Source organism: Excalfactoria chinensis, chromosome 4, assembly GCF_039878825.1.
Source record: "Excalfactoria chinensis isolate bCotChi1 chromosome 4, bCotChi1.hap2, whole genome shotgun sequence".
NCBI lineage: Eukaryota > Metazoa > Chordata > Aves > Galliformes > Phasianidae > Excalfactoria > Excalfactoria chinensis.
This window is the reverse complement of record NC_092828.1, coordinates 44,403,172-44,421,345: the sequence shown is the minus strand read 5'-3', so window position 1 is coordinate 44,421,345 and position 18,174 is coordinate 44,403,172. Positions and strand designations below refer to the sequence as shown.

Genomic DNA, 18,174 nt, shown 5'->3' with positions numbered 1-18,174 from the left:
CGGTCCTCAGCACTTCACAGTTTGCTCATAATGTTGATTTTTCAAACATTTCTAATGGCTGTTCCCCCAATATTTCTGTGAGAAGTGTTTGAACAATTTTAGACCAGAGGTGCCGTCACAAATGTCAGGAAAGTAATGTAATTTTTCTCAAATAGCTGCAGCTTTGATGACACATGGACTCTTTTCACTGGGGGACTTAGCACTGCTAAACACAGCTGGCAATAACAACGCACATTTGCTTCCCTCCCTACCTCCTCTGGACTGTAAAATGTTCCAGGATGGTTTGATAGTAGCTGAACTCATCCCTTTCCTCTGTCTCCTTCTGTGATAGAAAGAAGCCAAAATAATAGAAGATGGATTTTCAGTGGCTTACGTTTTTAATTCTAGGAGGAAGCTATTGAGGTTTGGGTATGTGTTCTAACTACTGGTCAATCAGTTGTAGGATGGACTGAAAGAGATGGCAGAAATTGAGTGTTTTCTTCTTGGAGAAGGAAATTGGTCAGGGCAGAAAGTAAGACCTTGGGCAAATTACTACCTAAGTGGACTGTGATGGGGAGTTTAAAAAGGGGAGAAATGCTCAGCTCACCTAGCAGTTTTCCCCCTTTCCCACTAGATGGCCAGCTGTGTTACATCCACAAACCTTTTTCTATCTTGCTATGTGGGAAAATCTAAATGACATGCATGCATCTCAATCTGCCACAGTCCTGATGAGGAAAGCTAGAAACAAATCTCACGATTCAGGCAGGAAACTTTCAAGCGGTACCCTGATGGGTCATAATATGTTTTTCTATCGCTTGAATTTCATCATTTTTTATTCCCTATAGAGATAATATTCAACAGTAAAAGCAAGGGACAGTGCTTTTGTTAGAAGGACAGGAACCAAAATGAGCAACATGGCTTGAAAGTGTGTTCAAGACAGAAGACCACTGTCTAACCGTATTTTCTTGTTCAGTTTCCATGCTATTTTTTTTTTCTTTTAAATGGCTTGGCACTGGTTTATCCTTCATGTGAAATTTATTATTGTCTTATTTACATTAATTTGGAATGCTTGAGCAGAAATCTGATTTCTCTCTAGTTTGTATGCTCACTTTCCAATAAAGCAATTAAATTCCAGCTGCTATGTAGGAAAGAGTGTCTATGAGTCAGATCCTTTTTCCAAGGATTGCTCTTTTATAATTGCTCTTTTGTCCACTTTGCCTGCAAAGAGTTGAATCACACTGAAAAAGATGATAAATGTCTGAAATTTTGCTTGGGGGTGGAAAAATTTGAGTATCCTTAAAATGGTTCTTGGAAATGCTTCTAAGGAAAGCAATAGCTCTCAACCTGCTATTCTTGTCTGTAGAGAACCAAAGAGTTGGTTGTCTCATATTGCATAATTCAAACCCTCTTGGAGAACTTCTGTGCTTTGTTTGTTTTGTTTTTGCTTTAGAACTACTTTTTCTTAGTTTTTAGTCTAGGAATATAGTGATTTAGTGAAAAGAAATGGATTCTGTTGTCCTTCTTTGCAGCTTTGCACTGTCTTGTACTCCCAAGTAATGAGATCGCTTTCCTGTCCGTAAATTGTCTTTTCCAGGTATTCTGGATGTGTTTGTTCTGCATTTGCTCTTGGAAGTAAATTTCAAAGACTTTATAATATAAATTAGAGTTAGATGTAAAGTTCAAGTTGGGGAGAAAGAGGTCTTAATGCTGAGAACAATTATTTCCTTGCAGATAAACACAGAGCTCCTCCAAAGACACTGGAGCCAAGCATAGGAGAAACCGATGTGAGCAAGCAAGGACTGCTGAATGATGACGTGTGATGTTGACAAGTTGATGACAGTGAGTCTGCATGCTGCTATATACAGACCTCTTCACAATGCCCTCTGATTTTTGCAATCAGATGAAGAACAAGATGAAGGGTCTGGTTTAACCTCATTTGTTTAAAAAGTAAAAATCAAGCTGTACAAAAAGAAATACCTACAGTTTCCACATAAAGATTTCCCCCAGAATTCTGTATTGAATATATACTTTTTCCACCCAAACAATGTCAACCGCACTGAACAGAGTTAGGAACTGCTCCTTAGCAGTGAAGGTCATCTTTGTGTCTAGCTGCCAACCAGAAGGACTGAGGGATGCAGCAGCCCATGAGGCTGGTCTGCATTTCTTACATCTCCTGCTTGGAACTGAATATTGTTTTGCAGAGTGAGGCTTCCCTGGGTGCCGTTCCAACTGTTGTACTGATGACAAACAGCAGTCTCTTTTTCTAACAGATGTAATGGTAAACATCACCAGGAAAACAGGCTCCTGATGTTTATTGTGGAATAATACATGCTGAGCGGGGATGCCTCAGTGACAGCCTTGTATTTCTGTTTCAGGCTTTTTTTTTTTGTGGAAGAGATACGTCAGTGAATCCATTTAGTTGCACCCTGATTTTTGTCTTACAAGAAGACACATCATCAGTGAGGCCTAAAGTAAGTTCAGCAAGGAAGATGGCTCTTACTCAAGCTATGCGTGAATGTGTGAGCTGCATGTTATTCTGGTTCTTTGTTGACCATGGAGGATTTAGAAAGCTCAGCTAAGAGTCTTGTCCAATGAGCATCATGCTAATGGAAACAAATTTTAGAAATGCTTAGGACCAAATCCTGCTCACAGCAAAGGCAATAACAGTTCCGCTGCTCGGTTCAGTGCTACTCTAGGCTTTTATCATCTTAATTTCATAAAGCAAGTTCTTAGCTCCACAAGCACCCTCTCACCTGAGCAGTATCTCGACATGACTCAACTTAAGTTGAGAGAACTGCAGGACATTAAAGGTTTTAATGATTTTCTAAAAACTTCTCTGACTATCAATTTAGTAGCGTTGTTGAAGAACAAAGCTGTTGTTCGTGTTAAATACTGCTCCGTGTACAACTGACATCCTCATCACTGTTTTCTCTAATTTGAAAACATGAGACTGTAGGCATTTGAATGCCTTTACTGCACAGATGAAAATGCATCATATCATATTACTGCTCAAGTCTGGATCCTAATCCTCCTGTTTTAATAGGTGGAATTCATGACCCTATTTCTGTTACCCTAGAAAAATCCTCGGTAATTCTCAGGGGGAAAAAACAACAATATCCTCCTGAAGTTTAACTTACCTGCAAGCATCTTACTTTAGATTTGCTATAATGAACAAAGAGCACACAGGAATTTAACAAACATCCTCCCATCAGATAGCAGTTAGTTTTTTAATAAAGTTAAAATGATGCTGTTAAGTATTTTGAATGAGTTTCCCTATGGTCTGTTAAACATTGAACAGCATTTCCACAAGTGTGTTTTTTTGTTTGTTTTAAATCTAAATTAATACCATATCCCTGAACAGGATAGAATGCATGTTAGATAGAAGCGGTGAGTTCACATATCCACCGTGCCAGTGGGTTTGCAGCAGTGTTCCATTTGTGACAGTGTACAACACTCTCGTGCCAGTGAAGGATAGCACCCAGTGTTTCTTTACCCATCCCTTCCCCTTGATTCCTCCAGTCAGCCCTCTGCTACTCACACACGTCTGTCTCTGCATTTTCCATCAAACCTGGAAATGCCTCCTGCCTGCCAGAAAGACAAGATGGCTCAGCTGCCCTGCAGTCAATCCGACAGCTTGGCTTGCACTGCAGAACCTGGCCAGCCGAGTCACATTTTGACCTCCTTCATCTGCTCCTCTGAAAAGTTTTGGAGCCACACAAACTCCTAATAGTGTTCTGCTCCAGTGTGCCAGAGCCCTCCAGACAACTCCAGCAGATCCGGGCTGGGCTGAGGGGCTGTGGTCATATTTTGTTTTGGAAGTGGTTACTACAGTTTTCTCTCATTACATCTTTTCCCTCTCCCACCTGAATCACTTTTGGCTGAGGTTTATAGCTAAACCTGGTGCTAACCCTGGCACAACCTTAGGCTCTTTCTGCGGGGACAGCCAGATACTACATGAAATGCAGTCCTCTATGGTGGAGTGATGGCTTTGGTGAACAAAGGAAGGGCAACAGATGCCATCTACCTGGAGTTGTGCAAGGCCTTTAATATGATCCGCACCACATCCTTATCTCTAAATGGGAGAAATATGGATTTGAAGGCTGGACTATTGGTGGATAAAGAATTGGTTAGGCAGCAGCAGCTAAAAGGTTGCTGTCAACAGCTCTGTGTCCAGGTGGAGGCCGGTATTGAGCAGTGTCCCACAGGGGTATGTCTTGGGACCAGTATTCTCCAACATCTTTATCAACAGCATAGATGGTGGGATTGAGCGCACCCTCAGCAAGTTTGCAGACAACAGCAACCTGAGTGGTGCAGTTGATATGACAGAAGAAAGGGATGCCATCCAGAGGGACCTGGACAAGCTTGAAGAGTGGGCCCAAGTGAAATGAATGAGGTTCAACAAAGCCAAGTGCTTTCATTATTAATTTTGGTGAGGGTGTGTTCTACGTGTCCTTTAATCACCATTTTTTTCCTTAAGGAGCAACCAATTCATTTATGCTTCCTTATGGAAAGAAGCCTTGCTGTCTCCTGATGGTTTTTGCTCACATTTCTGTACGGAGGAGAGTGAAGGCAGCATGTGGGAGAGATTTATGTTTTGTGCTTAGTGCAAAGTAGGTTAGCTCTGATGTTGTGTAGTGTCTTAAATCACACAAAGAGGCCTGAAGTCCCTCTATTTTGTGCTGCAGTAGCTTTTCACTTTATTGCCACTTATGTTTTGTGCTTTGGCATAAGAGGGGAAGCTGTGTGAAAGAACTTCACCCTGTAAGCTCGCTCTTCAGGTCTTCAGTTTTCATGAGGATTATTCTCTCATTGTTATTTTTCAGTGCTCAAGTGGTTTCTCTGTAGTCCACGCATCCTAAATTAACTCCAGTATGTCTGTGAATCTCAATGTGAAAACCTATATGAAGTCTCTACTGCAGTAGTCCCTGAAGAAACCAACACTTGTTTATGGCTTTTTACGTTCATGGATGAAAATGCTGTCAAGAGCTTTCTTATTTATCTGTTGTGTCTGTACCCCTTGTCAGGTTGCTCAACTGGCACTTTAATTAATCCATTAAACAGAGGTCAGATGGTGAAGTATGTGTGCAGAATGGACATTCCTTTTGAGGCAGTGTTTTGTTTTAAATGCTGTCTACTGTTGCACTGCACTCTGGGATCTCTGGTCAGGATGTTGGAGATGACCTCAGCGCTGCTCCAGTAGGTAAGGAGAGCTCATCCATGTAAAACGACTTCAATTAATAGTTAATTACATGAGGTGGTGCTCCAGTGAGAGCAAGTTATCCCAAGTCATTTACAGCTACCCATGCTTTGTTGCACTACAACAGAAAGAGCACTGAGAGTGCTGCCCAAAGTGAACAGAGCAGGTGGGGATTTTGGAGTCCAATGAGGTCTTAAGCTAAGGAATGAAAAACAGTTTGCATTGCAGATTGTTGTTTGGGAAAATGGAGCTGGGGAAAAGAGAAGACAGTAGCACGTTTGGTTTTTTTTTTTGCTGAGTTTGGAAGAATGGAAATAATTATGACTCTGTAAGCGTCAGTCATTCTGTCTCTCTTTGTTTTGACACATTCAATTCTGGTGATTGGTGGTGAAGAAGATGAGAGCATTAGGGAGATCTGAAGTAAAAATTTTAATGGGGGGAAGCAAGGGGAGAAAAAAAGCTGTCGAAGATGATTTCTGGCAGGCAGTCCAGTTCCTGGTGCAGACAGATTGGCTGATGTTGATTGTTGACAGCTTCTCCAGCTTGCTAATTACAACTGTAAAATATTCAGGTGAATGACAGTAACTTGAAATGTTAATTCTGCTTTTTTTCTTTTTTTTTTTCCTTTTTTTTTTTTTTTTTTTTTTTTTTTTATTTTGCAGCTGCAACTGTTAGTTGGCTATTGCTGTAATTGATGGACACTGGCAGTTGCTCAGACAGATGGAAATTAATACTCGTGTTACCGTTAGAACTCGCTTTCACAGTCACGTTTTTATTAGCCTCCCACACTGAATTAATGTGTGCACGATGGTGCGTGCAGAATCACAGAGTCATTAAGGTTGGAAAAGACCACTAAGATCATCAAGCCCAGCCATCAAGAAGGAGCAGCACGGATCCTACTTGAAGACCAGCCAGGTGCTTGCTTTGTATTGGTGGGCCATGGTAAAAGTAGTGAACTGTATCAAATGTAAGGCACCAGCCTGCTTTTCTGGTGCTGAACCATGGGCTGAACCATCCCAGAGCTGAGCAAGCAGTTCAGGCTGGCTTTGGAAGAGTGGATCTGAAAAAGCGTGCTGAATGATACCCCACATGAAATGGGCTCAGATTGGAATCATTTCTCTTTTCTACTAGTACTGTTAAAGCTGATGCATGCGTAAAGTCTTAAAAGGTAACTCAGTAGTGTGGGTTTTACAATTGGAGACAAAACGTCACTCTGTTGTGAGTGAAAGGGGAAAGATGATGGAATAAGAATGAATTGTTATGCCTGGCTGCATTGAAGAAGTTTACTGGAAAACAAATGCTTTCCAACACCACATTTAACAAAATATGGTCCTGTACACCTTAAAGATTGGGTGTATGTACTCTGAATAAAACTTCACTGCATTGGTGATACATAAGGTGCGTTTGTGTACAGGCTGTTTCTGTGCAATTTTCTTCGCAAAAAGCAATGCTTTATCAGTATTTCACCAGGCCTTATGTTGCATGGTGGTTTATTCAGGAAACCATCCGATTTTAATTGCTGCTCTCAGTTCCTGTTTAGCAATGTCTCTGCTGAGTTACTTGAAGAAGCACGATCATGAACATTTTTGAGGCCCCAGATTTTCACTATTTTCAAATGCTCTGTTTTTCATTTCTCAGGTAAGAAGGCTTGCTCACTTTAAGACTCTGAAAAGTGTCACCTGGATGGGAGTTTGCAGCTGCAGATCCTGCCAGAGCTTAGAAAAGAGAAATGCTTGCATTCAAGGGGAATGGAGCCATCCATCCAGTAGAGAGCTGATGCCTTACTTGCTAGAGTAATGAATGAAAGAACGAGCCCTGCACTTTTCCTGAACTTTGGAAAAAGGTTGGATGTTCTTTAGAATTCTCACAATAATAATGTTGGAGTCTTTTAAAATGCACATCAGAGTTGATGGAAACTTGTAGCTTAACTTCATCAGAAATGCAGCTATTATCCTATCTTACCTGTTGAGTTTTAGTCATGTGAGTTGAAAGCGACTACTATGGAGGTTGAAAGGAAAATGCCCAGAGGTGGTATAAGCAAATAATAATGTGAATCATAGAGCCATATAACTATTGGAGTTCAAGGGGACTTTTAAAGGTCATCTAATCCAACTCCCCTGCAATGAACATGGACATCTAGATCAGGGTGCTGAGAGCCTGGTCCAGCCTGACCTCAAATCTGAAGGTAGCACTGAGGTGAGGTTTTGGTAAATTGTGGCATTATAGGTATAGGAAACCATTTGGGAGATTGCTTGTCTGACTTGAAAGCAGGCTTTCTGTTTGAGACTGTGGGACAATGGGGCTGGATCAGGAAAAATCCTGGTTTGCCTCAATAAGAATTTGCTTCAACTTCCCAGGGTTTGGTCACTGAGGATGTGAACACACAGGACTTTGCATGTTGGAAAGAGATAAAGCAAGTTAGCATATGTAAAGAGCTCCTCTGAAGCAGCACTGTCAACAGCGTCAGCCAAGCAAGTTGAAGGGTTCAATACTTTCTGTGTAGCAAAGTCAGCTCTTAAATTCTGCTTTGTTTTAAGTTTCCAGATCATAGTACTTCAAGTTGATGAGGAAAGTCCTTCTTTCCTTTGTGTTCAGAGATTGTGACTCTCTTCTCAGAAGGTGTTTGTGAGCCACATGTAGGGTTAGGCTGACAAAATGGATAGCAGCTCAGCCTTAGGTTTAAATGCATCTTCTGACTGTTTTGTTTCCTCTGTGGAGGAAGGCCATGAACACAAGGTCCCAATCTGTCACAAGGAAAACACACAAGCTCTCCCATTCTGTCCTACACCTAAACCTCTTGCTAACAACTCACCAGGTGTGACTGAGTGGTGATTCTGACCTCAGAGCTGCAGTGTCAGCAGTTGCTAAGGATCTCTCCTCTAGCCTGCTCAACAAAGCTTTGCCATGAATATAATTTTGCTCTTGCATGCAGTGCAGGAGATGCTCATGTGCTAAAGGTAGGATTGTGTTGCCCACTGCTATGCCAATTACTGGATATTAATGGCAGGATAGCATGCATATGCCTAAACTGGGAAGCAGAAGGTTAATAGACGAACAGCACCAGAAGATCCCATTTATCAGTTTCTATTTATCTCTCCTTGGGAGGTGGCAGGTTTACAGTAAATACCTTCTGTCCTCCTAATTTCCTAATGATGGGGATAATGATGGAGAATGGTGAAGTCATTAACTGGGACAGCCTCTGTGCATCACTCTGTCAACCACATCTCTCCAAGACCTGCAATGAAAAGTGATGGGCCCCAGCTGTTCACCAGATTCTCCTCCCCTCCCCCTCTCCCCATTCCCAACCCCAGTTGCAGGCTTAGCAGTTGGAAAAGGAAAAAAATAAAAACCCCACAAACCAAAAGACAAAGGACTGGTCCCTCTCTTCTGCACTGGAATGATCCTGCTATAGAGATCAGTGCAGTGCTGTCCTTGGGCAGAGTGGTGTTATTTTGGTAAGGACCACAGCACTGCAGAACGGTGGTTTTATTAAAAGGAGCAGAATGTAGAAGCAGGTTGCACTGTTTGGAGTGAGACATTGGAGTTCCATTGTGCTTCTTTCTGCTGAAGGACCTTTTAAAGATCTGTAAAAATTGTTAGCTTTTTTTTTGTACTAGAAGCATTTTGCTGGAATACTGATGTGTTGCAGCGGCAACAGCTCTTAAAGTTATAGGTATATTTGAAGTAGAACTACAGAGGAAATGCAATACTCAGCCTTTCTAGATCACAAGAGTGCAATAGGAGGTGGTGAAGTTACCATCCCTGGAGGTGTTCGAGAAACACAAAGATATGGCACTGAGGGACGTTGTCAGTGGGCATGGTGGGGATGTGTTGGGGTTGGACATGGTGATCTTAGAGGTCTTCTCCAACCTTTATGATTCTACACGGCTACAGTCACTTGTTGTGGCCTTGAGTGTCCTATGACAGAACTCTGCAAGTACTTAACGGCCATTTCCCCTGCCGAGGCTGAGAATCCAGCCTTCTGCCTTGAAATCTTTTTTAAAGAGAGGCCTGTCTGCAGTGAGGTTTTCCTATTGCATCTGCCATTTGTCAGGCTCATAAAAGAACTCTTGAGCTGTGGGAGCTTTGTATTAGAAGGGTTCATTAACTTTCAAATGTTTCAATTGAGAAATTTCAGAGCTCTCAGCAATCGACCAAGGTGGCTGGCTCAGCCAAGAGTGTCCCCTGACAGTCAGGTACAGATGTGATTGCTAGTCAGAGAGCTGTAAGAAACATAATAGTGTCCCAGAAAGTGTCATACTTGAGCTGGAGAGGCTTAAACCAAATAGCCCAGAGAGACCATAAATAATTTTTGTTATTCTTCAAGGAATGGGAAGGCAGAGGAGCCCTTAGCCAGTAGTATGCCAGGAATTCAGCCTACGAGGTTGTAGTGCAGTTGGGTCCCGTTCTGGTGTGACTCAATCATGCTCATAAGCTGCCCTGGAAAACATGACAGGGGAAATGAAAACATGGTTGTAGAGAGAGAAGGGACTCTACTGGCTAATCCTAAGCAGATGACAAACTGTTCCTAAGTGCCTGGTGCCAGGAAAGGTTGAGATGGTACAGACAGGCTTTTTGTCTGAGTTAGGTCTCTGTTACAGTGGTACCTGAGCAGAGGGATAGACTGCAAATGAAGGGCAGTGAAAGAGTTCTTTTGTCTGGGAGATGTGGTGTTATCCAGTTAATGCACTAGAAAAAGACTGAGTAAGCTTTGCCTGAATATTTTTTCCTGTTCTATCTTCACATGCTAGATGCTACTCTACGTCATATTTCATATAAGTGAGATGAAGCTTGGGATTTCAGTCCTGCCACTTTACCTTGGTTCCCATAAGATCTCCAGAAGCCCTTAGCTGAAATGCAGTTGTTAATGCCACAGCTTTCTGTGGTCTGACTGTTCATTGTCCAGCAATGTAACTGCAGCAGTCCTGGGCAAGGTTCAGTAGCATCAGCTGTTTCTGTGGCCAGCCTCTCAGCTTTGACACCTCAAGCATGACATAAATCAGGCTAAACAGAACATGCAATATTAAACATCTGTTGACTTCTAAATAAGGAAAATCATATTAGTCACTCTGTAAGCAATCTGCATGATAATTTCAGGAAAGCATGAGGTGACTGTTCTCTCAGAGGAAGAAATAGCTGATTGATCTTTTTTATATATGTGAACTAGCTGAAGAAAAGACTAAAGAGCTGACTGTGGACAGAAGTCTTCCTTCTGTGAGGTGCCTTTGATGGAGGAAAAAAAGACAAGTCAACTTGTCTGCCACCATGGAAATTCATTTCAGATGTGTACAGGGCAGTATCTACAGCACCAAATCTTGGGCAGAATGAAATCAGTTGCAGATATTGCTTGTCAACTGAAAGAAATCTCACTGGAGCATTGTAATCTCTCCAAAATAATTTTTTCAATTATGTTTAACATACAGCAGTAGATGACTTAAAAAATCATTCTAGCTGACAGCCCAAAGGCAACCAAATGTTATATTCCAGTCCATTCTTAAAGGTGCAGAGTGTCCATATTAACCCTTCATCTATAGATGGTTGAAAGAAAACAACATACAGAAATTGTGCACCTTTTAGAGATCTCAGCACTTACACCTGCAGATGTGGCTGCAGTGTAGAAACAAAGAAACATGCAGCGTCAGGATGAGGAAAATAAAGGTTTGGACCAAGTTTATGTAGAGACACAATCATTCAAATGTGTGTCCGAGTTCAGTTCTAACAGCATTTTTACCTTCCAGAACAATGTTGGTGCTTTGGCAGCAGCCTGTTGAGAATCCACTTCTGTCTAATGAAGAGCAGTGTTTGGAGCAGCATGACTACAGATGCTTGACCTCAGGTTTGTTAATGTCACGTCAGTGACCCAAATGTATACCAGAGAACAACTGACCTTGTTGATGTAATCATTAATTTGTTAATGGAAGTATTAAAAACAAGTGCATTCAGTGCATCTGTTTCCCGGTATGCTGGCTGGAAGGATTACTCCTCTGGCATGCTTAAGATGCTACTACTGCAAATTTAAGATCATGGCTACTTTGAAAAGAGGCAGCAAGGTACTCTGTATATACTACTAATTGACTTTGCTTGAAAGGAGTGTAAAATGATCCATCTGTCGTGACATTAGAATGTGTAAAGGGAATGCTGAGAGCAATAAAGATTACTAAGCATCTAATCCTTCTCTTTTCAGAAAAGCACTTTTGTGATTTCTTCTAATGCAAAAAAAAACCACCTTGCCTGCTCATTTAGGAAAACTCACAGTATGAACTCTTCTCCCACTGCCATTTATACTAGCTCCAAAATACCCTTAATGTTAGTTATATGGTAATGTGGTAATGATTTCAGCATTCACCAAGCATTTTGTTTGGTCTTTCTACAATCACAGTGATATTTTCATTACTCTCAGTTCATCCTTTCTCTTCCTTTCCCTGCTCCCACTTGGCAGTGGAAACCCATGCAGTTCTATCCTGCTAACATTTTCTTCCCCTTCCCCTTTCCCTTTTCCTTTATTTTTCAGAGATAAACCACTTTGAAGCCATGAGTTGTGCCCACAGCCGTCCATAGACTCTACATAGATTTTTACAGGGGTTAAGCGCTGTAGAAGGTCATCAAGAGCATGAAGCAGAGTTATGACTGCCTATTCGGGATTTCCTCTTATTCATATAATGGAATGCATCTTCACATATTCAATCAGCCACAGTTATTCTGCCTGGCTACACAGATTGAAGCTAAGATGCACACTGAACATTTCTGTCACTTTTGCTGTTCTGGCCACTATGCTTAATCAAAGAACTGGAAGGAAAACTCTTATTAGAGAAAAATCCTATTAGCCTTATGAAAGCCTGCACTGGGCTAATAGAGGCCTTAGAGAGCTCTCTCTTCTGGATAGGGTTGGCCTGATCAAGGCCTGAGGCGGAATGAAGAGACAGAGTCGGTGTCTGAGTAAACACTAGGGCTATAGATGAAGAGGATTTTGTTCATAAGTCTATTGCTCAGAAACTGGCGATTAAGCCTGCCACAGCAGTGAGCTGCTGGTAGTATATACTGTAACCCAAGAGACCGTTGCAAACTTCAAGGTGAAAATGAGAATCTGTGGTTATTGTTCAAGCAAAGGAGACATCCTTGTGTTGAGGATCCAGGTGATGGTAGGTAGCTATTACATAGGCTAAGAAAAATAACAATCCAAAACACGGGTAAGATAAGCTTACTTTGGGAGTGGTGGTGGTGGCTGTGTGTATATAGGGGTAAGCTGTACATGCTTCTGGGCAATGTAAGTGTGTAAAGGAGATGAACTGAGGGCACTGTGTGCATTTGGGTACTTCCAGTTTGTGTTGCTAAGTTGGGTTGAAAGAGTATGGCAGTAGACATCTACTGAGAACTAAAAAGCCTCACTCATGGTGCGCAGATGCTGAGGGTTGCTGCAAGTGGAGTGGTGTCCATAAGTGGGAGCAGCATCTTTGTGGTCATGTGGCAGGATTCTTCTTTTCCTGGAAGGAAGAATGCCAGCTGTAAAGCACCTAGAACTTAAGAATTTTCCAGGAGAAAGGATGCAAGGAATGCAAACCTCTAGGTGAGTAAAGTGAAAATGGAATCCAGGTCCAGACTGAGATGGAGTGAATGAAATGCAGAGAATCACTGAAATGTACTTCAAATTCCTTCCAAATTACCCTGTAGCACTTCTGGTTGACAAGGCTTTGTCAGACCTGTCTTGGTAGGTCTGTCCCATCAGGAATCAGGGCAGAGATGAAGGGACAGATGGAGGAAAGGAGACAGAGTATATGATCTTGCTCAAGGGACACGTTAAATTTAAGGTTTTTCTTTCTGTTAATAGCTTCACAGTGTGTTAGTGTCTGACCTTGCAGAAAGGATTTTTAAGTACCTTCCCATTCTCCCTTTGCTTTGCTTTCTGCTTTTTATCTTCACAGAGTAATAAAGATGCTCAACTCCGGAGAGCTCCTATAGGAATTGAATGCTTAAACACACACAGCCTTGCTCTGGAAGGGGAGATGGAGGAAGAACTGTAAATAGGAAGGGAGAGGAGAGCTGTCAAAAATCAGTTTTAGGACTGATCAAAGCAGGAAGGAAGGAGAGGATAGTCTCCTCCTGAATATGATCACATCATTTCAGAAGACTCTTTACTGCAACAGAGCTATGCATGCATCAGTGCTGGGAGTAATGTACATTAAGAATTAGCATTTGCTTGGAGCTTTTAATGTGCAGCAGGAAATAGAATTGATCTCCAATCCTGCTACAAGCCTAAGGATAACTAAGACACACTGGTTAGGAGAGGGTGCTTTCCCTGCTTGGCAGCACAAGGCTGGGAGCAGGAGTAACACTAAAACTCAAATGGCTGAGTGTATGCTTTGTATGCAGCTGTAAAAAGTGACAGTAAAAGGAACAGCTCACTTCTGTTTATTGTGTTGCTTCTGTTTTGGCTTACACTTGTGTCTACTACCTGTGGTTCTGTGTGAGATGCCACTAATCTGGGGAGCTGGGTGTTGCAGAAGAGGATAAACAGAAGAGTTAAAGAAAGCAAATGACAGAATAGCCAACCAAAAGAGAAACACATTTCTAATTCATCTAGGGTAAAAGCTGAGTCCTCACTGCACTAGGGGCAATTCAGTGTTCTCTGTGAGTACACAATGGTGGGAATGATGCAGAGCAAGTGATTGCCTTCCTAAAATTTTGTCATAATCTTTACTCGCCATGATGGATCCCATCACTGTCTAAAAATTAGGGCTTTTCTGCCACATATCTATTTCAGTTCTTTTTGTATATCAAGGGGACAGATGTTTTGATGGCAGAGGGTCCTTATACAAGCTGTCTGCATTGATATATATAGATGACTTTGTACTGGAGAAGGAAGGTGTGGCTGAGCAGTGAGCAGCAGCCATTGAGACCTCCTGGGAGCACATCTCAAGTTTGTGCACAGGTCTGACTGAATGAGTGATGGCTTGTCAGACACTGGGGGAGTTTGGACAAGTGCCTGGAATGGAAATCCACTGGGAGCTGTTAAACTTAGAAAAGCCTTCTTGAGCTCACAAAATCTGAAGGCTGCAAATCGTTAGAGGCTGGGGACCTGACTGTGTGTCCCTGTTTGTCTGCTGTATAGACTCCTTCCCAAGGTGTCACAGCTGGGCTAGGTGGCTCCTTGATGTGAGCTGCCAGAGTTATTGGAAAACAGCCACTGTAGAATTAATGCATGTCCAAGATAGCTCTGAGTTCTTACATCAATATGTTTGTGTTTGCTTACTGATTTACTCTTTTCTGAAGGCTCTGGCTTGTTGGAGTTGTAAACAATGGGGTAGGTGAGTTAATTCCCCTGAAGTTAAGCTTCGTTGGCCAGGGGCAGTGATAAATTTGGGTAACCTCTGCCAGACAGAGTAGAAAATCTTGTGCTGGTGGATGACTCTTTGAGTAAGTGGAAGTTTGTTAAGATATCAGAGGTAAAGATGAATGTAATGTGTCATGTTCCTATTACCTAAATGGCTCGGGTAGGCTTGATTCTTGAACTCGCTGAAGAGATTCCTGTACTTGCTGAAGAAACGGCTGTGACATTTGTGTGTAAGCTACCACAATTTATGTACAATCTTGAATCAAAGTAAGCTTGAATAAACAGACAGGAGTATACCCTCAAAAACATACAGCATGAGTATGCTGCTGTGCCCTAGTAAAGCATTCCAGGGGGCAACAGCAGAGGCAGCAATGAAAAAATCTGGAGGCTTTGATTCACGTACTCCATCTACTGGAAGACTGCTTCTGAAGTGGTGGAATCTGAGCGCACAGTTGTTAACAGCCCATGGCTTTATGGCACTAGCTGCAAAGTGCTAAGATCAAGATGATAGGTGGCGAAAGGATTTTCTTGTGGTCAGCAGAAAAAGTAGGTTTGAGTCATAGTCAAGAGTCAAGGAGCTCTGTACTTTCTTTTTGCTACAGTGGCCTTCGCTGTATAGCCTTTGTGAAACAGCCTACCCCGCCCCCATGGTGCTGTCAAAGCAGTAACATAGCATTGAGGTGATTTTGTATGGCGCAGCCAAAAGAAAGGAAAATAGTTATCTTAAGTGACAGGCTCTAAATACAGTGAAAAGAAGACATTCATCATGCGTGTGCGGTCATATTTTTTGTCATCTCCTTAGACTGGGAAAAGGCGGTCACAGTAAAGCTTACTTAAAATACGTTCAGTCTTTTTCTGTTGACATCAGGTTGTTTGTTTTTTTTTTTTCAGCCCAAGATCTCTAAGTTGTGAGGATACCCAGGGCTTACTGACATTAGGAAGAGCCATTGGATAATGCCAGAAGTTATGTTTTGCTGTTTGGGTGTGTTTGTTTCTGGAAACAACTACATGAAATGAAAACAAAGATGATTGTTAAATTACTTAAATGGAAAACTGAAACAAGACTGTAAGGAAATGCTAACGTGATAAGTAACTAATTAAGTAGGAAATAATTAGTTATGTAAGTATCATCTTTGCTGAGATTTATTTTCCTTTGGATCTATTTAAAAATACTATTTCCGTTTACATCACTGTGTTAAGTGTATTGTGTATAGAAGGAGATTAAACTTTACTGGAAGATAAAACATGATTTTTTTACTACAGGAGGTTTTTAAAATGTGAAAAATATATCTGAGGTTCTAGTATTCCCAGAAGCTTAAAAGGTGATGTATGAGGTGGGAACTAAGATCCTGTTTTATGTCAAGATGTGGAGTTACTGTTCTGTAGGTGAGCATTCAACTCTGTTATATCTGAAATTTACATTGGGAAGAAAAGGAGTGTTTGAAACTGAGTTAGATATGAATATAATCAGAGAGCTTGAATCCAAATCAGGGCTAGGCCATAGCCAAGAGATGAACAGTAACTTCTGTTCATCTCAGATTCACACTGGTAGGAAGGCTTTGACCTGACCTGTCCTTAGGTTGCACCTGGGCTCATTGGTCAGGTAAAGCAATCAGATCAGATCAGAATCTGCCATTGGTTTTAAGTTTCCAACTTACTGCTTTTATCTGCATGGTTCCACACAGCTCATTTTGCAACCATTCCATGATGCATCATCATAAATTGAACTGCTGCTGAAGTCAGAGGATAGGAGCTCATGTGTAAATGAATGCTCCTCAAATTCTCGTTACCTATTGGGCTTTTGAGATCAGCTCTAACAAGCATAGTGCAAACAACAGCAGTTTAGTTTGTTGCATGCCATTGGGAAATTAAATGTGTCTGCCAAGTTAGTGTCACTTAAAATTTGCAGTGACATTTACTGCATTTGACAAAATGTAGGAAAAAGAGGTTCCAATTAACCAGAACTTCAAACACAGCAGATCACACCGTTTGTTTTGGAGGCATGATATTCAGAAAGGTCAGTCTTTCAGCAAGCTAACCTCCACGATTTACAGTGCTTGCTACAGCTAATGAGCACTTTGCTCAGTTACATAATGGGTGCGTTATGCAAAGAAAATCCTGATGTGGTTCTGTAGTTGATGTACGCAGTGAAATCAGTTTTACCCTACAGATATGAACAGAGGAAGTGATGTATAAGAAATCTACTATAATGTACTAGAAAGACAAATGCCAGTTCTGCCCTGGGAACTGACTGTTCAGAAGATGTGTATGTTCTAGCAGGAAAACAACTGAGGGAGAGAGATGAGAGCAGTTCAGTGCCCTGCGAGGAGTGGTGATCTTTAATTGGAAACTAGGTTGAGGGAATCTGGGCATAGTCTTGTTGGGTCTTGTTGAGAGTAACAGTGAAGGCAGTTAATTTCATGTCAGGTGAAACAGTCACGTCAGGACTTTCTGCCCTCAGACTTCTGATCTCAGTGCGAAGAGCCGGGAGGAGTTCCGTACTCCCACCTCAAATCAACCATCAACAGAAGGAAAAAAATTTGCAGTCTTTATGTTTCTACCTAGGCTTGTGAAGTACACAAAGCCTCGTGTAATAGGGTGGTGGCTTTGAACTGTAACATGGTGAAATAGTGCCTTAAAGGCAAGTGGGAATCTAATGCTACTTGCTACACTGTATACTATATGTTGACAAAAGGCTGGAAGAAAGGTGAAGTCTATGGGTAGATTTATTTTTCAGCTGTCTTAAATATTAACATTAATCTGTTACAAATAACATTTCTTCTGTCCAAATTAAGGGCAGCTGCTGGTCTTTTAAGTGGTCTCACTTCTGCTTTGGAACTGCTCTTTAATGTTGTTAAGCTATCTGAAAATAGTCAAGCAAAGGTTTTGAAAATGGTAATGGTTTTGCACTAAAGGTATGTTCAGAGAACTCCAACTGTATCAGTGACACACAGTTTCAGCTCAAAGCATCTTATGTTGCATCCTTTTCCATTTCTTTTATTCTGTCTCAACAAACAAAACCGTGCTTATATCTTGTTCTACAACAGTGTTTGTTTGTTTTTTTAACCTACTCTTCTCCATTTCTTTTTGTTTTGATCAAAACACAGCAGGGGAATGAAGGTTGACAAGCCCCAACTCTTGGAGAGATTGACTTTTAACACAGTCCATTTATTTGAATGCCTTCGTTCTCAGCAGAGAACTTGGGAATGCCAGTTTGAAGGCAAGAGAAAAATAATTTAATATGCTTCTTAGTTGTTTTAAAACTTTACATTTCTAAGACGTAAAACACTTACTGAACTATCAATAATTCTTAGTACTGCATTTTGCTTTTACAAACATCAGCAGTTATAACATTAGCTCACTTCCTCTGCAGTTTCAGAGAGGTGTCCAGCACTGTCAGTCAGGTACTTCAGTTGTGATTTACTGTGCTGTAATCTAGACGTATTCTGATCAACAGCATTTTACCTTACCTGCTTTGTCGTGGGTTCTATTTGAGTCAAGGGAAAGTTGGGAATGTAGGAGAAAGTAAGATAAAGAACATTGGAAGAAAGCTTGGACTTTTTGAAGCCATCGGTAGTTTGGCCACAGGCCAGAGACAGAGAAAGATTTTTCATTTTGAGTTAATGGGAGAAATTAAGAAGTACTTAGAATCACAGAATCATAGAATTGC

The 18,174-nt window shown here is 41.4% G+C and overlaps 1 long non-coding RNA gene across 1 annotated transcript; it reads left to right on the top strand.

The window, feature by feature from the left end:
• The first annotated feature begins 6,880 nt into the window (after positions 1 to 6,880).
• Positions 6,881 to 11,753, top strand: LOC140250995 (uncharacterized). Its single transcript, XR_011903347.1, has 3 exons — positions 6,881 to 7,019; positions 10,915 to 11,012; positions 11,688 to 11,753. It is a non-coding gene; the product is annotated as an uncharacterized lncRNA (long non-coding RNA).
• Positions 11,754 to 18,174: the final 6,421 nt, after the last annotated feature.